Source organism: Phodopus roborovskii, unplaced genomic scaffold (genome assembly GCF_943737965.1).
Source record: "Phodopus roborovskii unplaced genomic scaffold, PHOROB, whole genome shotgun sequence".
NCBI classification, from domain to species: Eukaryota; Metazoa; Chordata; class Mammalia; order Rodentia; family Cricetidae; genus Phodopus; species Phodopus roborovskii.
The window spans coordinates 18,855-40,958 of NW_026126230.1; the positions used below are offsets into that span (position 1 = coordinate 18,855).

The window sequence follows — 22,104 nt, forward strand, 5'->3', positions numbered from 1 at the left end:
AGGTCCAGGGCAAAGTTCATTGCCAGGGCCAGGTGCAGGGCCAGGGCCAGGTGCAGGGCCAGGGCCAGGGCCAGGAGCAGGGCCAGGGCCAGGAGCAGGGCCCGGACCAGGGCCAGCTGCAGGGCCAGTGCTAGGGCCAGGGACAGGGACAGGGCCAGGACCAAGTGCAGGGCCAGGCTAAGGCCAGGTGCAGGGCCAAGGCCAAGGCAGGTGCAGGGCTAGTGCCAGGGCCAGTTGCTGGGCAGGGTCATGGCTAGGTGCAGGGCCAGGGCCATGTGCAAGGCCAGGGCTAGTGCCAGTTGCAGGGCCAGGGCCAGGGCCATGTGCAGGGCCATGGCCAGGTAGAGGCTGAGGGTCGTGGCCAGGTGCAGGGCCAGGTCCAAGTGCAGGGCCAGGGTCAGGGCCAGGGCCAGGGTCAGGGCCTGGGCCAGGTGCAGGGCCAAGGCCAGGTGCAGGGCCAGGGCCATGTGCAGAGCCAGGTGCAGCGCCAGGGCCAAGGTCAGAAATTGTGTGGAGAATGGCAGACCATTTCGTCCTCTGATTATGTTGTTATTTGATTATTAAAATAGGACATTAGATAATCCATGATCAGTGGATTGTGGTGACGCGATGTGGGAGGCAATTATCATAGACCATCTTAATATCAATTATATAGTTAAAATATTTAAATTAATCACGACAGCATCATTCATGAGCCTGGTTTGGAGCCACCTTAGGGAAGTGGATGATGTTACATGAACTCATTATTTGATTATTTAATTATACAAAACAATGATTATATCGTCCATGACACCTGGAATCTGGTGCCACAGATCATCTAATTACATAATTAATGTATTTAAATTGACAATCTGTGTTAATCCCAAAGATAATGTAAATCTGTATGTAATTATGTAAACCAAAAATTGTCCATTCCATGAAGAGACCCGTCAAGCTCCCTCTTGTGGCGTTAATGTGCAATATCATCACAGTTTATGATTCATGGTTTCAATGGATGATGATGACATTCTTCATGACTGGAGTCTGGCCATACTTCCCAGCCAATTAAATGCTACATCACCTCTTTATTGGGACCGTTAGCTATCACTGACTTATTTAGTTCTTTAAATTACTTAAATGACAGACAATGCCAACACCGATTATTATTAGGTTGCAGATATCTGTCAGCGACAAATTAGGAAACTTGTAGACATGGGCAGAGCATTTTCTGAATGTCTATGCGTCTTCCAGACCACTAGGAATGCTGGAGAATAGAGTCCAGAAGATTGCATGGTGCCCTCCGAGAAGTACAAGAACTTTTCCAAGGTCTGCATGGTGGTCTGGGTGTTGACTACTAGCTCTTCCTCCACATCTTCACATCGGTTGTGGTCTACATCTAGAAGATGTAGCGGCACTAGGAGGTCGGCACCATCACCGAGAACTGGCAAAAGGATGACGACTCAGAACACGGAAGAACATCTCTCTCTCAGCTATGCTGTTGATGCCCCTTCTGCAGCCACCTTTTCAGCTGATATCAACATTTTGGCTACTACTGGTATGCCAGGAATGGGCCAATTAACTCAGGTCCTGCCGCAACACAACAGAGATTCAGGCACCGGTGAGGATGTCAGGCCAACAGAATTCACCAGGCAAGAAAGTATGATTATCTGACGATTAACTGATGGAATATTAAAAAATCTGTGATGACAGCATCCGTTTTCATATCTGGCAAATCTGCCCAAGGATTGATGATACGAAAAATTTCAACGACTTAGATATTTAAATATGTAATTATTAAATTGTTTCATTATATAATCTGTGAACCCTGAAGTGTGGTGCCACCTGGTGTGACTCAAGTGTGACAGACGATCTAACAATCTTATGCTTTCATTATTTAAATCTGTCTTTTTCTACTCCAGGAAGAGTGGAGTCTGGAGCCCCCTTGTTGGTGTTAAAATGTCTCTTGTGATTTCAATACTTATTTATTTAAATCAATATTGATATCGTTTTGTTATCTCTCTAGGGGTGAATTATGAGAAATTATCTTTTCATTCATTCATTTTATTGTTCAAATCTATGATTAAGAACTCAATGACTCTTCAGTATTGATCAATCTTTAGGTTTCGTGCATATAACACCATGCACTAGTTTAATATTTATTCATTGAATTATGAAAATCTGTCATTATGTATTCAGTGACCACTAAAGTTTTTAGCCTCCTTAGGGGAGTCCATCGTGCCAGAACATCGCATCATCTAATAGTACACTTATTTATTTACCGGTAAAACTAGGAAATTAAATAATAATTCATCACTTAATTACGTATTTGAAATACAGGTAATGTTATGGACCCTAAGTCCCTTTTGGAGTCAGATTTTGTGAGTAGACGATGGAACATCATCTCATTACTTCATCATTTAGCTCTGTAAATAGGTCATCACATCAGCGATAGTTTTAGGACTTTGGTGCCATCTCATCAGTGCTAGTATAAAACGCCAGCTGATTAGTTATCAATTTAATTTTATAAATAAATCATTATTCCAGGAAGAGACCAGTCTGACCACTCCATGTGGGATTTAAGTATGCACCACCATGACATTACTCAATCATTTTTCATTATACATTCATTATTTGAGTCGATGAAGATGTTGTACTTCTTGACTGGACTAGGGCCAATCCTCCATGGGAGTAAATCACGTGGCAGTATTTAATCTTCTAAGTACTCCTTCCTTGACAATCACTGGAGTTTGGTTCCATCTTATGAAAGTTAAGTATGGAGGACCATCCCATTATTAACTTACTTGATTGCGTAAGTAATGATGGTGTCATCCGTCATGTGGCTGCTGTGGGATTGACACAGCAGCAGATCGGTACCAGAAGCAGTGCCCAGAGAATGGGGGACACTGCCTCATACAGTGATTACTGATTATGTAGTAGTACATTTTTAACAATCGAATGATTACACGATTAAAAAAAAAAAAAAACTGTACTGTTTCGCATCATCAGTTACTGCGAGGTTGCAACGGAACTGACCCATGAAGGACACAGTGACCACCGATTTTAAAAACGGAATAACTGTATAATCTCCTGATCAGGGAATCTCATCGCACGAACATTGATAACATGACACACCATCAACAATAAATATCTCTAAATAACCATCATAGAAAGCGGGGTACAGGACTTAATAGAGAACAGTCAATTGAGGAATCCAAAATGACTTAAAGAAACATAAGACACAGCTCAAAATCCTTAATCATCAGCCTAATGCAAATCTAAACAACTCTGAGAAACCATGGGATCAAGCTCCTCTAATGGTAAGAGGATGAAGAGGAGTTTATTTTATTTTCAAGAAAGAGAAAAGGATTATGGTAGAGGCGATTAACTGTATTGTTTCCATTCTAGAAATTATCAAATTGAAGAATTGAAAACAAGAGTAAAATACTCATCATTGTACTTGAATGGCACAATGATTCTTTCGTTTTCATGCTTATGTCACTATAGGCATGTTGTAGCTTGAGAGACGGGTAAATATGTAGAACTCAAAAGAAAGAGCCCTGCTTTGTTTTTGTGAGAAACTCAGTGAGGCTGTAGGGTTAGTTCACCGGTGGGTATACTCCTTTTAGCCTGTGGGAGGGGCACTAGAATGTGACAGAATGTTGGTTCATAAATGTTGCCTGGCAACCCTCCTTGCATTCTGTATCCTGGTATCATGGGCCAAGGACGAGAGAGCAGCTTCGAGAAAGTGTTATCATGGGACATTACAGTCTGCCAAGATAACTATCTCCTAAACCTTTTCATGACAGCATTTGATTCGCCTAACCAAGTCAGAGCCACACCTTTGGAAGTGTGCCTACAGCTTTTCCTGGTTACCAAATTCAAGATTACCTAATCATCAGAGAACATAGTCTGTGGAGAAACAGTTCAGAGTCTTCTGTTTATGAATACTCTCTCTCCTCAGAAGTAAAACTATGGAGCAAAAGATAATAAGACTACGATTATTCATCAAAAAGGTGAGTTTGACATTGTTGACTTCCTTCAGGAAGGTGATAATCCATTTGTTAGAGTAGACTTAGCGATTATTAGATTTCAGTCCATCTCTTTTGAGGCAGCCGTCCAACATTAAATATGTGATATCTTCTAAAAACCCTGCATACACAATGACAGTTCAGCATTTAAACATGTTACTACTGTGCTGTGCAATTAAATAAGGGATGAACCTGGGAGTTTCCACAATCATGTGGGAGGCAACTGAGATAAAATTGTGTGGAGAATGGCAGACCATTTCGTCCTCTGATTATGTTGTTATTTGATTATTAAAATAGGACATTAGATAATCCATGATCAGTGGATTGTGGTTACGCGATGTGGGAGGCAATTATCATAGACCATCTTAATATCAATTATATAGTTAAAATATTTAAATTAATCACGACAGCATCGTTCATGAGCCTGGTTTGGAGCCACCTTAGGGAAGTGGATGATGTTACATGAACTCATTATTTGATTATTTAATTATACAAAACAATGATTATATCGTCCATGACACCTGGAATCTGGTGCCACAGATCACCTAATTACATAATTAATGTATTTAAATTGACAATCTGTGTTAATCCCCAAGATAATGTAAATTTGTGTGTAATTATGTAAACCAATAATTGTCCATTCCATGAAGAGACCCGTCAAGCTCCCTCTTGTGGCGTTAATATGCAATATCAACACAGTTTATGATTCATGGTTTCAATGGATGATGATGACATTCTTCATGACTGGAGTCTGGCCATACTTCCCAGCCAATTAAATGCTACATCACCTCTTTATTTGGGCAGTTAGCTATCACTGACTTATTTAATTCTTTAAATTACTTAAACGACAGACAATGCCATCAGCGATTATTTTTATGTTGCAAATATCTGTCAGCGACAAATTAGGAAACTTGTAGACATGGGCAGAGCATTTTCTGAATTTCTATGCGTTTTCCAGACCACTATGAATGCTGGAGAATAGAGTCCAGAGGATTGCATGGTGCCCTCCGAGAAGTAAAAGAACTTTACCAAGGTCTGCATGGTGGTCTGGGTGTTGAATACTTGCTCTTCCTCCACATCTTCACATCGGTTGTGGTCTACATCTAGAAGATGTAGCGGTGCTAGGAGGTCGGCACCATCACCGAGACCTGGCAAAAGGATGACGACTCAGAACACGGAAGAACATCTCTCTCTCAGCTATGCTGTTGATGCCCCTGCTGTAGCCATCTTTTCAGCTGTTATCAACATTGTGGCTACTACTGCTACGCCAGAATTGGGCCCATTATCTCATGTCCTGCCGCACCACAACAGACATTCAGGCGCTTGTGAGGAGGTCAAGCCAAAAGAATTCATCAGGAAAGACAGTATGATTTTCTGACGATTAACTTATGGCATTTTAAAATTGTGTGATGAGAGCATACATTTTCATACCTGGCAAGTATGCCCAGGAATTGATGATAAAAAAAAAGGTCAATGGCTTACATATTTAAAGATGTAATTATTAAATTCTTTCATTATATAATCTGTGATCCCTGAAGTTTGGCGCCACCTTGTGTGACTCAAGTGTGACAGACTATCTAACTATCTGATTATTTCATTCTTCAAATCTGTCTTTATCTACTCCAGGAAGATTGGAGTCTTGACCCAACATGTTGGTGTCAAATTGTATCTTGTGAATTCTTTCTTTGTTTCTTTCTTCCTTTCTTTATTTAAATCAATGTTGATATCATTTTGTTACCTCTCTAGGGGGGAATTATGAGAAACTGTCTCTTTATTCATTCATTTTTGTTCAAATTTATGATTAAGAACTCAATGTCTCTTCAGTATTGAACAATCATTTATGCTTCACACATAAAACACCATCCACTTGTTTAATGTGTATTCATTTAATTATGAAAATCTGTCATTATGTATTCAGTGATCACTGGAGTTTTGAGCCTCCTTTGGGGAGACCGTTGTACGAGACTATCACGTCATCTAATACTACACTCACTTCTTTAACTGTTAAACCAGGAAATTAAGTAATAATTCATCATTTAATTTATGTATTTCAAATCCAGTTAACGTTATGGACCATAAGTCCCGTTTGGAGTCAGATTTTGGGAGTTGATGATGTAATATCATCTCATTACTTCATCATTTAGCTATGTAAATAGATCTTTACATCAGCGATAGGTTTAGGACTTTGGTGACCTCTCATCGGTGTTAATATAAAAGGCCCACTAATTAATTTTCAATTTAATTTTTAAAAACATCATTATTCCAGTAAGAGATCAGTCTGACTACTCCATGTGGGATTTAATATGCACCACAATGTCATTTTTCAAACATTTTTCATTATATATTAATTATTAAAATCGATGAAGATGTTCTTTTTTACTGGAGTCGGGCCAAACCTCCATGGGAGTTAGTCACGTGGCATAATTTAATTATCTGAGTACTACTTCCTTGACAATCACTGGAGTTTGGTTCCATCTTTTGAAAGTTAAATATGGAGGACTATCCAATTATTAACTTATTTAATTGCGTAAGTAATGATGGTGTCATCCGTCATCACAGCAGTAGATCGGTACCAGAAGCAGTGGCCAGACAATGGGAGACACGGCCTTATACAGTGATTACTGATTACGCAATAGTACATTTTTAACAATCAAATGACTACACGATTTTTAAAAAAACTGTACTGTTTCGCATCATCAGTTCTGAGAGGTTGCAACAGAAATGAACCATGAAGGACACAGTGATCACAGTGGGAAACTCCCAGGTTCATCCCTTATTTAATCGAAGAGCAGAGTAGTTACATGTTTAAATGCTGCACTGTCATTGTGTATGCAGGGTTTTTAAAAGATATCACATATTTAATGTTGGACGGCTGCCTCAAAAGAGATGGACTGAAATCCAACAATCACTAAGTCTACTCTAACAAATGGATTATCACCATCCTGAAGGAAGTTAACAATGACAAACTCACCTTTTGATGAATAACTGTGAGTCTTATTATCTTTGTTTCCATAGTATTAATTCTTAGGAGACCAAAATCCTAAACATATCGCTGATATAAAGATCTCTTTAAATAGCTAAATGATGAAGTAATGAGATGATGTTACATCAACTCCTAAAATCTGACTCCAAAAGGGACTTATGGTCCATAACATTACCTGTGTTTTAAATTCATTAATTAAGTGATGAATTATCATTTAATTTCCTAGTTTAACAGTTAAGGAAGTAAGTGTATTATTCGAAGAAGTGATGGTCTGGCACGATGGACTCCCCTAAGGAGGCTCAAAACTCCAGTGATCACTGAATACATAATGACAGATTTTCATAATTAAATCAACAAAGTTTAAACCAGTGAATGGTGTTTTATGGGTGAAGCCTAAATGATTGCTCAATACTGAAGGGTCATTGAGTTCTTAATCATAGATATGAACAAAAAAATGAATGAATAAATAATTTCACATAATTAACCCCTAGAGAGATAACAAATCGATATCAACATTGAGGTAAAGAAAGAAAGAAAGAAAGAAAGAAAGAAAGAAAGAAGGAAATCACAAGAGACAATTTAAAACAACATGGTTGATCCAGACTCCACTCTTCCTGGAGTAGAAAAAGACAGATTTGTATAATGAAATATTCAGATAGTTAGATCTTCTGTCACATTTGAGTCACACAAGGTGGCAAAAACTTCAGGGATCACAGATTATATAATGATAGAATTTAATAATTACATCTTTAAATATGTAAGTTGTTGACCTTTTTTTGTATCTTCAAATCCTGGGCAGACTTGACAGATATGGAAATGTATGCTGTCATCAAGGATTTTTCAAATGCCATAAGTTAATCGTCAGACAATCATACTGTCTTGCATGATGAATTCTGTTGGCCTGACATCATCACCAGCACCTGAATCTCTGTTGTGGTGCTGCAGGATCTGAGATAATGGGCCCTTTCCTGGCTTAGAACTAGTAACCAAGATGTTGCTATCAGCTGAAAAGATGGCTGCAGCTGGGGCATAACCAGCATATCATAGAGAAAGATGTTCTTCGGTTTTTGTTCGTCATCCTTATGCCGGTTCTCGGAGATGCTGTCAACCTCGTAGTGCCGATACTACTTCTCATGTTAGATCACAACCAATGTGAAGATGTGGAGAACAGCAGGCATTCAACACCCAGACCACCATGCGGACCTTGGTGAAGTCCTTGTACTTCTCAAATGGCCCAGAGCAATCTTCTGGACTCAATCATCAGGCATCCTTTTTACTATGGGAGATGCATAGATCATTCAGAAAATGTTCTGCCCATGTCTACATCTTTCCTAACCTTGTCCCTGACAGATATTTGCACACTAATCGTAAACGGTGATGGCATTGTCTGTCGCTTACATAATTTAAAGAATTATATATGTCAGTAATAGCTAACTGTCACAATAAATATGTGATGTAGCATTTACTGATAGGTAAGAATGGCGACACTCCAGTCATGAAGGATGTCATTATACTCAATTGAATCAATGTATCATTGATGTGATGATGATGCACATTATCTACACAAGAGGAAGCTTTACAGGTCCCTTCATGGAGTGGAGGATTTTTGGTTTACATAACTATACAAATGTTTTCATTATCTTGAGTATTAACACGGATTGTCAATTTAAATACTTTAATTATGTAATTAGATGATCTGTGGCACCAGATTCCAGGTGTTGTGGATGAGATAATCATCGTTTTATGTAATTAAATAATCAAACAATGAGTTCATGTAACATCATCCACTTCTCTAAGGCGGCTCCAAACCAAGCTGGTGAATGATGCTGTCGTGATGAATTTAAATATTTTGACTACAAAATTGATATTTAGATGGTCCATAATAATCGCTTCCCACATTGTAGAATCCATTGATCATGGATTATCTAATGTCCTGTTTTAATAATCAAGTAAAATCATAATCAGAGGATGAAATGGTCTGCCATACTCGACACATGATTGTGGGAAACTCCCAGCTTCATCCCTTATCTAATCACAGAACAGAGTAGTAACATGTTTAAATGCTGAAATGTCATTGTGTATGCAGGGTTTTAGAAGATACCACACATTTCATGTTGGATGGCTGCCTCAAAAGAGATGGACTGAAATCCAATAATCCCGAAGTATACTCTAACAAATGGATTATCACAATCCTAAATGAAGTTAACAATGGCAAACTCACATCATGGATTATCTAATGTCCTATTTTAATAATCAAATAACAACATAATCAGATGATGAAATGATCTACCTTAATCGACACAATTGAGTCTCACTGACTCCTACATGATTGTGGGAAACTCCAGGTTCATCCCTTATTTAATCGGAGAGCAGAGTCGTCAAATGTTTAAATGCTGAAATGTCATTGTGTATGCAGGGTATTTAGGAGATCCTACATATTTAATGTTGGACGGCTGCCTCAAAAGAGATGGACTGCAATCCAATAATCCCTAAGTCTACTCTAACAAATGGATTATCACCATCCTGAAGGAAGTTAACAATGACAAACTCACCTTTTGTGTGTCTTATTATCTTTGTTTCCATAGTATTAATTCTTAGGAGAGAGAGAATTCATAAACAGAAGAAATTGAATGTTCTATGGTAATTAGGTAATCTAGAATTTGGTGACCAATAAAAGCTGTAGGCAAACTTCCAGAGCTGTGGCTATGACTTGGTAAGGGGAATCAATCGCTGTCATTGAATGTTTTAGGAGACAGTTAATCTTGGGAGACTGTAATGTCCCAAGATGCTTTCTGGAAGCTGCTCTATGGTGCTGGGCCCTTGATACCAGGATACAGAATGCAAGCAGGGTTTCCAGGCAACATTCATGAACCAACATTCAGTCACATTCTAATGCCCCTCCCACATGCTAAAAGCAGCATACCTAAAGAAGAACTAAACTTACAGCCTCACTGAGTTTCTCACAAAAACAAAGCAGGGCTCTTTCTTTTGGGTTCTACATATTTACCCATCTCTTAAGCTACAACATGCCTATAGTGACATAAGCATGAAAAAGAAAGCATCATAATGCCATTCAAGTACAATGATGAGTATTTTAAACCTTTTTTTTTCAGTGCTTCAATTTTCTAATTCCTAGAATGCAAACAATACAATTAATCGCCTCTATAATAAATCTTTTGTCTTTTTTGAAAATAAAATAATCCCTCTTCATTCTCTGCCCTTTAGAGGAGCTTGGTCCCATTTTGTCTCAGCATTGTTTAGATTTGCATTGGTCCAGAACAGCCAGGACCAGGGCCAGGGCCAGGACCAGGGCCAGGGCCAGGGCCAGGGCCAGGGCCAGGGCCAGGGCCAGGGCCAGGGCCAGGGCCAGGGCCAGGGCCAGGCCAGGGCCAGGGCTAGGGCCGATTGTTATGACACTGAACAAGGAGCAATATGTTCAAATACAATGGACCCAGCTTAGTCTGTGTAGATGCTGAAAAATTATTTGAACCATCTTTGCCTAGACAACAGGTCAGTCTTCTCCATGTGTCTCTTCCACAGAGAAAATACAAACAAACAAACAAAAAGCCTCTCACATTATGTAGTTGGTGAAGAACTTCTGCCCTCAATCCCATACACAATTGGTTATGGCTAGGAATATAAGGAATGGTCCCTGTCATTTTTTTTAAATAGATTGAACAGTTAATTAACTATATTTTTCTCACATCTGATAGTTTTGATGGCTGGGCTAACCATAACTTTGTCAGCTTGGCAGTATTAGGCAGCATTAATATGGCTCCTAAATAAGGATCTAAAATCATAAAAGTCATTTTTGAACATTTATTTATTAATTTTGCATACAGTGTTCTGCCTTCATGTGTCTGCAGGCAAGAAGAGGTAGTCAGATCTCATTACTGATGTTTGTGAGCCACAATGTAGTTGCTGTTGATTGAACTCAGGACTTCTAGAAGATCAGCCAGTATTCTTAACCAATGAGCCATCTCTCTAGCCCAAGAAATATACGTCTTAAAATATATAAAATTAATTTACAATATAAAAATTCATAGCTTAACTTTTAATCAAGTTCTGATAAACTAATCTAGCAGGGACTCCCAGCTGTTTTGTCACAAACTCAGTGTTTTATGATTTATGTTGGGTGTCATCGAAGTGTAAATATGAAGGATATTAACTCAGGCCTAAGGCACCACTGACCAGTCTATACATCGATCTCTCTTAACAGAAGATAAATGTACAATTTTGTAACCCAAATCTGTAGTTTCTGCTAGGACTCAAAGGCATAAGTACATTCCTGCTGTTTTACAGATACCCAATATCTACTTTTTCTACAGTATAGATTTCAGAACAGAGTGGTGATGATAATATATCTCAAACTTATGTTCCAAATTTAACCATGTCTCAGAAGATTTGTGCTTCTGGCAGATGAGCATCAGTTACTGACTACATTCTCCTTCTAAATACTGCTCTGGACTTACTGAGAACCAGCACAGCCAATGTGAATATTCAACAAGGTCTATAAACTAATGCCTCTAATAAATGTGCAATTTGCTGAAGCCCCCCTCCTTTTAATACATTTTTATTGGTTTTATATAGCATTTTAGCCATCTCATTCCCAAGAAAACACTGCAAAGGTAAGCTGGAAGTAGTACAGGAAAAGAATACATTTCACCTTTTCCCTGGTTAAGATGCTATATCAAAAGAAAACAAAAGTAAACTCCTATACATAGGAGGCTATGTGAGTAACCTGTACACCAAAAAAACACCAGAAGTCTTTTACCTATTGGAGGCCCAAAAAATGGGCCTCTAATATTTGTTGCAAAGAGGAAATGTGATGGAAAAATTAATATCTAAATGTTATGAAATTAGGGCTTATTGCAAGAAGGAAAAAATAATGAGAACAAGAATTTCTGTCAATAGAAAAATCACCTACTACAGAGTACAGAACCCACATCCTCAGGAGAAGAAGTAAAAACAAAGAAAAAACATCAACCTTTCAGGTGTGCTCATCAATCTTGCCTAAACAAATGATGGATTATATTAACTTAGTTCCATGTTGACCTTGTAAATAAATTTGCACTCTATGAACTGCCTGTATCTTGGAAACCTTGTTAACTGAGATTAGTGGTCTCAAGTTTCCCTTTCTGTTTACCCGGTTATAAACCCCTCACAATTTTAAGGCACTACCTTACTTTTCTGACAGAGTGAGGTCCCAGCTGGTTTGATTTTTACCAGTAAAAACCATTTGCTTTTGCAGCCAGGAATCACTTCCTTGGAAGTTGAGAAAACCAGTAGCCATAATAGTAACAAGCTGCTCAAGGAGGCTTTATAGGCTATAGACCTCCAGGTGACATCTATTTGAAAATCAAAACACTGTTGGGCCAGCGACATGCCTGTACTACTTCCTGCTTACGTTTGCAGAGTTTTCTTAGCTGCAAGTAGGATAAAATGCTAGACAATACCAACAAAAGGAAGTGGGATTCAGGAAATGGACCATTAATCAGAGGCATCAGTTTGTAGACACTGTTGAAGATTCACGTGGGCTGGGCTGGTTCACAGTAAGGAGGGAGAGCACTATAGAGGAGCAGGCTGTAGTCAGCAACTGATACTCATCTGCCAGAAGCACAAATCGTCTGAGACATGTTTAAACTGGGAACAAAGGTTAAAATGTGTATATATATATATATATATATATATATATATATATATATATATATATATATATATATTTGGAACTCTTTGTTCCTTACCTTTGGTGATCAAGAAAGACAGCAAGACCAGGGAGAAAATTCCATCCTCAGGATAGCTGTATTAATCTGCAGTCCTTTTGACCCGTCAGAAGTGGATGAAAGCTTTATGACATTTGACCCTCTGATGCTTATATGAACTGTGTTATATAAAAGGACATAAAAGTTTTAGATATATTATCATCACCAATCTGTGCTGAAATCAAAATTGTACAAAAAGTAGGTTTTGGGTATCTATAAAACAGCAGGAATGAACTTATGCCTTTGAGTCCTAGCAAAATTTACAGATTTGGGTTAGAAGCTTTTTCTTCTGTCAAGAGCGATCCATGTATAGATTGGTCAGTGGTGCCTTAGGCCTAATGAAACATCCTTCATATTTACACTTCGATGACACCCAATAAAAATCATAAAACTTTGAGTTTGTGACTAAACAGCTGGGAGTCCCTGCTCTATTAGCTTATCAGAACTTGATTAAAAGTTAAGCTCTGAATTTTTATATTGTAAATTAATTTTTTATATCTTTAAGAAGTATATGTCTTGGGCTAGAGGGATGTGGCAGAGGTTAAGAGTAAGAGTACTGGCTGATCTTCTAGAAGTCCTGAGTTCAATCCCCAGCAACTACATTGTGGCTCACAAAAATTTATAATGTGATGTTGTATCCTCTTTGGGTGTGCAGACATGTATGCAGGCAGAACACTGTATGCATAATTAATAAATATATGTTCAAGAAAACTTATATATCTTTATATTTTTAAATTCTTATTTAGGAGCCATATCAAGTCTGCACTTATTGCCAAGCTCACAAAGTTTTGTTAGCCAAGCCATCAATAGAATTAGAGATCTGAGAAGGATAAAGTATATGTTACTTTTGAATCTATTAAAAAAATCAAAGGGACCATTCCTTATATTATTAGTCGTATCCAATTTTCTATTGCATTGAGGGGAGAAATTTTTCACCAAGTACATAATGTGAGAGGTGTCCCCCAGCCCCCACTGTGGAACCTGGAATTGGAAAAGTCTGAACTTATTTTGTCCAGGCAAAGGTGCAGACAATTTTACAGTACCCTGCAGCCTCTACACAGTCCGAGCTGGGTCCTATCATGCTGCAGGCATTGTGTTTCAGCATCTTGCTCCCTGGTCAGTGTCATCACAATCCATGCTGCCCTACAATGTACTTTAGTGGCATTTCTTTGGTCATTGTTAGGTTTTTTATTCTTTGCCTGAAATTATTACAGTTTTTTAGTTAATATTTAAATGTCTTGTTCCACAGATCTCTGTAGTATTAGAAGTCTTTCTAGGTAGGTCTTAATAGACAACTTGGTTTTCAGTTACTCGATTTAAGCTTGAACTTTTAGAATATGTATAGGAGACAGAGTGAGGTTTATTCCTGTTATTAATCATTAATACTTAGTTTGACTATAACCAACAGTTAATATATAAGGATGGCTGGTAACTTGTGTTTCTTAACATTTTATAATAGTTAAAAGATTTAGAAAACTAGAACTTTGCATTGTCAGTTTAGCTTTAAAAATACTGATTTTAATTTGAAACTCCTTTTAGGAAAACATAAAATAGCTATGTGATTCAGTTTATCTAAATAACTTATGCTTACCAAATTTAACAAAAACAAGGATGGATTGCCATCTGTATCATAAAAAAATGAGCTTCTCAACTTTTGGTTAGTATATACAGTGTATGGCTATGATCTTAAATTTTAGCCCTTTAATTTAAGTACGAATATTAACAATGTAATAAAGCACAAATATAATGTAACCTTCTGAATTTAAACATATAAAAAACTGTTTGATAAACCAATTAAACATCCTGTACTGACTTCTTATAATATCAAATAATTTTAGCATCCTTTATGTTGTTAAACCCATTGTCAGCTTAGTGCCTGTTAAGTTTATGTTAATTTCCAGTGTTAATAATTGTAACTTTTTAACTAGTTTCAATTTTTAACAGCTTTCGACATAAAACAGAATTAATGTCATCTACATTAAAAGGACATCTGATATTCTGATAATCTGAATTAAATGACCAGTGCTCAGAGGTAAATTTTGAGCTGGGGGCTGTTATCATTAGACAGCAAAAATGTTTAAACCATTTTTGTTTTAGCTCTATTCTTGCTACAAACAGGTTTCTAACAGGAAACACTGACAGAACTTTTTAGCAAGTACATATATTTTTCTTGAGAGAAATAAACAGAACTTTTAAATCATTAACCTAGTATGGTCAAAAATTTTAACTCATATTACTAATCTTAAATTTATATTTGTAGATATGAGAGCCCACAGCAGTTTACATCTTTCTAGACATTTGAAAACTTTTCTTTGAACCTCCATAACTTTTTACATTACCTTTAGTCTCTCTCGATTTTCTCAGACATCCCTAGCATAGAAATGTCTCTCCTTTTCTCTTTTTTTTTCTTATCAGTGACTCTTCCCCAGATATGCATGCCTGAAGTGAAATCTTATTTATTTATTTAATTCCTGACTCTACATTCTTACATTGGTGCTTTCCCCTGAGCCTCTCTGCACACTCTGCTCTCTTAACTGTTGGCTACTTTTATGGGTTTTGTGGGTTACACCAGATCTTCTTTTATGTTATCTTTCAGTATTATAATTTTATTTTTATCTCTTTTCTCTCTTCTGGATCTTGTCAATCCTTTTTCCTGTTCTACATTTTATTGCCCAGAGAAATGGAATCATACTCGTAACACATGAAGTTCCTTCTGATGTTCTCGGTTCTGCTTTGATGAGTTGCATTGACCTATAAATCTGCAGGCCACTTCACCTGTCTACTAGACCACTGTTATCTTATTCTGTCTTCTTTGCTTCAGACTGATTGTAACAAGTCTGCATATAGCCATCACTTTAATTACCATATATTTTGTTATTTTTATTTTTTTAGTTGACACAAAAATCTTTACCAAAGTTGTTCTCCCCAAAACCCCTCATCCTCCACCTCCCCACTCTCACACTCACCCCTGTCCCTATGGTCACAGTCACTGCCACCTGAGGAGAGGAGGGCTGGGCGAGGGTCTGGTTCTGTCATTAGCCCCTAGGGATTCAGAACTCCTCTCCTCTCCGACTGCCCACCAGGTGGCCCAATGCACCTAGGCCTTCAGCAACCCAGCATGGATCCTGGATGAGCATGGCTTAGGGGTTCTGTACCAGGAGGGGCCTGGTGCTGTTTACACTGGTGTTCTGTATTACCAGCAGCCTGTAAGATTCTGGCCTGGGAGTATTTATATTATTTTATTTTTTAATTTACTTATTTATTTTTTATTTCACATGTCGATCCCAGTTCCCTCTCCCTCCTTCCCTCCCAACCATTTATACGCTATTCCCCCTCACATGCACCCTTACCACCCTCCGCTCCCAGCTCCCAACCCAATTCCACATGTATGACAATGCCATCCTTGTGTAGTCATGTAGATCTGTCAAGTCATTAGAAGTAGGGACTAGGACTTATCTCCTGTTTCTAGGTTAAGGGAGTACCCTCCATGGGGGATGTGTCTGCAATGACCTATTGTACATGAGGAATACATCCTGGTTCCACTGTCTGCAGTCCCTAGGACTGCTCAGTCCTTCTGGCTGAGACCCATATTTAGAGAAGACTGAGTCAGTACCATGCTGGATTCCAAGCTATCAGTCTGGGTGCCTGTTATTTGCTCCTTATTCAGGTCAGCTGTCTCTGTGTGTTTCTACAACCTTGTCTTGTTCTGTCCATCTGCATCTGGATTTTAGTTAAACTCAGTGTTTAGATTTGGGTGTTTGCTTCTGTTTCCAACAGCACTCTAGGACGGCTCCATGATGGTGAATAAGTTAGTTGTTGATCTCACTATCCAGGAAGGGCATTTATGGTAGCCTTTTCACAGTTGCTCAAATTGTTAGTTGGCAACAGTCAAGTAGGACTCTAGACCTTCCTTTAGATTCACTTTTCTCTTCAAACCAATACTGGCTTCTTCTTTTATTCTCTCTCTCTTTCTGTCTCCCTCTCTCTCTTTCACTCACTCTCAGTCTCTCTCTCTCTCTCTCTCTTCTGTCTTGTATTCCTACACTGACTCAATCTTCCTAGTCTCAATTTCTTTTCTCTCCTTCCCTTTCTCCTAGTTCTCTCTACATTCATTGACCCCCCTCACCTCCCATGTACTCTGGGGGACTTGTCCCATCAACCTTCTGTGAGTGACTTTATATGAATCTCTTAGAATACACCTTGTATCCTAGTTCCTCTGGTGGTGTGAATTATAGGCTGGTGATCCTTTGCTCTAGGTCTAAAATCCATATATGAGCGAGTACATCCTATGTTCACCTTTTTGTGACTGGGTTACCTCATTCAGGATGGTTGTTTCAAGAGCCATTCACTTGCCTGCGAATTTCAAGATTCCATTATTTTTTTTTTCTGCAGAGTAGTATTCCATTGTGTAGATGTGCCAATCTTCTTATCCATTCTTCAATTGAGGATCATCTAGGTTGTTTCCAGTTTCTTGCTACTACAAATAATGCTGATATCTAAATAGTTGAACAGATGTCTTTATTGCCAGGATATGGATCATTTGGGTATATGTCTAAGGGGGTATTGCTGGGTCGCATGGTAAACTAATTCCCATTTTCCTGAGGAACCAGCATACTTATCATCAAAATGCCTGTACGAGTTTGTACTCCCACCAGCAGTGGAGGAATGTTCCCTTTCTCCACATCTTCTTTGGTATAAGTTGTCATTGGTGTTTTTAATTTTAGCAATCCTGGCAGGAGTAAGATGTTATCTCAAAGTTGTTTTGATTTGCATTTCCCTGATAGCTAAAGATGTTGAACATTTTCTTAAGTGTTTTCCAGCTTTTTTGGTTTCCTCTACTGAGAATTATTTCTTCTGTTCTGTACCCCATTTTTATTTTTGTTTTTATAGTTTTTTTCAATCAATGCTTCTATTCCTTTTTTTTTCATTTTATATAACCAAGTCCATTGAAATAATAACAAACATTTATAGACAATATTTTGGGATTTGGGTGTTGATCTTTTCAAATTACTTCCTGCTGGTAAGGTGTGCTGTCATGGGGATTCTATGAAGATGCAGAAATCCTGGCTGTAGTCTGTAAGGCTGCTTTGTCCACCTGTTTTGAATGTAGGATCACCTGGTATTTTCTATCAGGAGGTCTGGCTTGATCAAACCACATTAGTCTGGAAGGAATGCACATCTTTTCATTTTCTGTGGAAACAATAATAGAAATCCTTTTCCCAGTAACATGTCCTTGAACTTAATTTTGGAGTCAAAGCATTTTTTAAATTTAATTTATTATTTTACATATTGATCCCAGATTGCTCTCCCTCCCTCCATTCCTCTCTCCCCCCTTTCCTACTTTTTACCCTCTCTGCCCTCTCACATGCACTCTAACCACCCTCCCCCCCATCCTCCCACCCCAATTTCATATGTAGGGGAATGCCATCCAGTTGGGGTCATGTAGACCTGACAGATCATGAAAGTAGGGACTAGGGCTTCTCTCCTGTCTCTAGATTAAGGCAGTTATCCCTCCATGGGGGATATGTTCGCAGTGTCCTTTTGCGCACCAGGGATACATCCTGGCTCCTCTGTCTGAGGTCTCTTAGACTTCTCAGTCCTTCTGGCTGAGACCCATGTTCAGCGGGGCCTGAGTCAGTCCCATGCTGGCTTCCCAGCTATCTGTCTAGTGGCTGTTAGCTCCTCCTTGTTCAGGTAAGCTGTCTGTATGTGTTTCTGCAGCATGGTTTTTCCTCTCCATCTGTATCTGCGTTCTAGTTCGACTCAGTGTTAATGTATGGGTGTTTGATCCTGTTTTCAACAGGCATTAGTTGAGGGCTCCATGGAGAAGTTAGTTGTTGATCTCACTCTCCGGGAAGGGCATTTATGATAGCCTTTCCACGGAAGCTCAGATTGTTAGTTGGGAGCAGTCTTGTAGTTCTCTAGACCTCTCTTTGTGTTCAATTTTATCTTCAAACCAATATAGGCTCCCTCTTGTATGTTCTCTCTCTCTGTCTCTGTCTCTCTCTTTCCTATCTTCTATTCCTAACCAGGCTCAATCTTCCTAGTCGAACATGTTTTCCTTTCCTCCCACTCATTTTCTCCTACTTCTCTCTCCATTTGCTGCCCCCCCACTGCACCTGAGGGACTTGTCCCTTCCCAGTTCTGTGAGGGACTTTATGTGAATCGCTTAGAATACACCTTGTATCCCAGTTCCTCTGGTGATGTGAATTATAGGGTGGTGATCTTTGATCCAGGTCTAAAATCCATATATGAGTGAGTACATACTCTGTTCCTCTTTTTGTGACTGAGTTACCTCATTCAGGATGGTTTCTTCAAGTGCCATCCACTTGCCTGCGAATTTCAAGATTCCATTAGTTTTTTCTGCAGAGTAGTATTCCATTGTGTAGATGTGCCACATCTTCATTAACCATTCTTCAATTGCCTCTGCACCCGATGTGGCAAAGGCTACCATCGGGCGGAGCAATGCAGATCTGTTAGAGACATTAAAGGGAGACTCCTCCCTCCGACAGAAGCTCCGACCCTTGAGGTGTCAAAAAACGGGCAGATGGGCCCTTGGTCCCAGGGCCCTCGAAGATATGGGAACCGATTTGTCAAATCTCTAGAAGGGAACCAGGAGAGCGGCCAAGCAGACCCATCAGAATGGACCTGCCTGCCGCCTCCTCAATCTTACTAATGCCCCAAATGGGTATTCAGCCCTTGCCTTTAAAATCAATTATTCTGCCTTCAGGCACTATGGGATTGATCCTTGGGCGAGGCTCCCTTATAGCACGGGAGCTCATAGTACATCCAGGAATTGTGGATGATGCCCACACCCCCGAGATACAGGCACTATGCTCAAGCCCTACCGGGGTTTTCTCCATCAGTCAGGGAGACAGGATTGCACAATTGCTGCTCCTACCTCATGATAACCAACATGGGCCCATTGATGGTGTCCCAAAACAAATGGGATCCTCAGGAACAGACTCTGCCTATTTGGTCATGTCTTTACATAGTAGGCCAAAAACTACATTTTGGATAAATGAAATTTGAAGGCGTTTTGGACACGGGGGCTGATAAGAGCATTGTCTCCACCTACTGGTGGCTGAAGACATGGCCAATGGTGGAATCGTCACACTCTTTACAGGGTCTTGGCTATAAGTCCTGCCCCACTATCAGTGCTACCCCCCTTAGCTGGAGAACCCAGGAGGGTCAAAAAGGCCAATTTACTCCTTATGTATTACCGATGCCTGTGAATCTATGGGGACGAGATGTCATGCAAGACATGGGACTGATGCTGACAAATGAATATTCACCACAGACTCAGGGGATCATGGTCAAGATGGGATATCAGCAGGGCAACGGTTTGGGCCGCTATGAACAGGGGCGCCTTGAGCCCGTTGTTCCTAACCCCAATAGAAATAGACAGGGTCTGGGTTTTTCCTAGGCGCCACTGAGGCTGCATGACCCATACCTTGGAAAACGGAGGATCCGGTATGGGTTCCTCAGTGGCCGCTTACCTCTGAAAAATTACAAGCGGTGAATTAGCTTATAGAGGAGCAATTAAAATTAGGCCATATTGAGGCCTCCACCTCACCATGGAATACTCCAATTTTTGTAATAAAAAAGAAATCTGGAAAATGGCGCTTGCTTCATGATTTATGCGCTATTAATGAGCAAATGCAGCTTTTTGGCCCCATACAACGCGGTCTACCGGTGCTTACCACACTTTCCAAATTTTGGCCGCTATTGATTGTGGATATTAAGGATTGTTTTTTTTTTCCATACCTTTACATGAGCATGACAGACCCAGATTTGCCTTTACTTTACCATCTATAATTCATGCTGAACCGGAAAAGAGGTTTCAGTGGAAGGTCTTACCACAAGGCATGGCAAACAGTCCAACCATCTGTCAGCTGTATGTGTATGAAGACTTGGCCCCAGTTAAAAGACAATTCCCTTCTCTGATGCTGTTTCATTATATGGATGACATCTTGCTATGTCATAAAGATTTTGATCTTTTAAAACTGGCATATCCTGTACTGTTGCAAGCATTGGAGAAGAGAGGCCTATATATAGCCACAGATAAAGTACAAATCTCGGATACTGGACATTTTTTAGGCTCCAAGATCTTTCCAGATAAGATTGTGCCACAGAGATTAGAAATCAGAAAGGATTATCTACATACTCTTAATAATTTTCAAAAGTTATTGGGGGACATAAATTGGCTCAGACCTTTTCTAAAAATTCCCTCCGCCGAGCTTAAGCCTTTGTTTGATGTGTTGGAGGGAGATAGCCGCATTGCATCCCCAAGAGAATTGACTCATGCCACAAGACAGGCTTTACTAAAGATGGAAGCAGCCATACAGATGGCTCAATTGTCACGCATAGAGGAAAATAAACCGATTACTCTATGCGTGTTCAGGACAAAAGGGCTTCCGACCGCAGTATTATGGCAACAAGGTCCTTTATTATGGATACACCCTAATGCTTCTCCCATGAAAGTTATTGATTCGTACCCGGACGTGGTGGCCCAACTGGCCATGAGAGGATTAAAGGCCTCCCTCATGCACTTCGGCATTGAACCTAATTTGCTGATTGTACCCTATAATGCTGTACAGGTTGCCACCCTTGCCGCTATACTTCAAATGATTGGGCTATTTTGGTCACAACCTTTGTTGGAAAGATAGACAATCATTACGCTAAACATCCACTTTTACAATTTACCCTTAACCAGCCTATGATTTTTCCAAAAATTACCTCAAGTCATCCTATAAAAAATGGACTGGTGGTGTATACTGATGGGTCTAAGACAAGATTTGGGAGCTTTTGTGGTGGAGGGCAAAATATACTCCAAACAATTTCAGGAAATATCACCTCAAGTGGTGGAATGCATGGTAGTTTTGGAAGTACTACAAAGGTTTCAGGGTCCATTGAACATCGTGTCAGATTCATCTTATGTAGTTAACGCTGTAAAATTCTTAGAGACGGCTGGCATTATAAAAATGACCAGCAAGATTGCAATCATTTTTCTGGACATACAAAATTGTCTGCTTGCTAGAGGGCAGCCCTTCTTTATTACTCACATAAGGGCACATTCCGGGCTACCAGGACCCATGGCCTTAGGTAATGATTTGGCTGACAAAGCAACTAGATTGGTTGCCATGGTTCTAGCCACGCCACTAGAGGCTGCCAAGGTATTTCACAAGAATTTTCATGTGACTTCTGAAACCCTGGGACGCCATTTTTCCATCACTAGGAAGGAGGCTCGTGAGATTGTTGTCAATTGTCAACATTGTTGTCAGTTTCTGCCTGCACCCCATTTTGGAATTAATCCTCGAGGCATTCAGCCCTTACAGGTTTGGCAGATGGA

The 22,104-nt window shown here is 39.5% G+C and overlaps 1 pseudogene; it reads left to right on the forward strand.

The window, feature by feature from the left end:
- Positions 1 to 19,427: 19,427 nt before the first annotated feature.
- Positions 19,428 to 20,178, forward strand: LOC127218633 (endogenous retrovirus group K member 7 Pro protein-like; annotated as a pseudogene).
- The last annotated feature ends 1,926 nt before the right edge of the window (positions 20,179 to 22,104 follow it).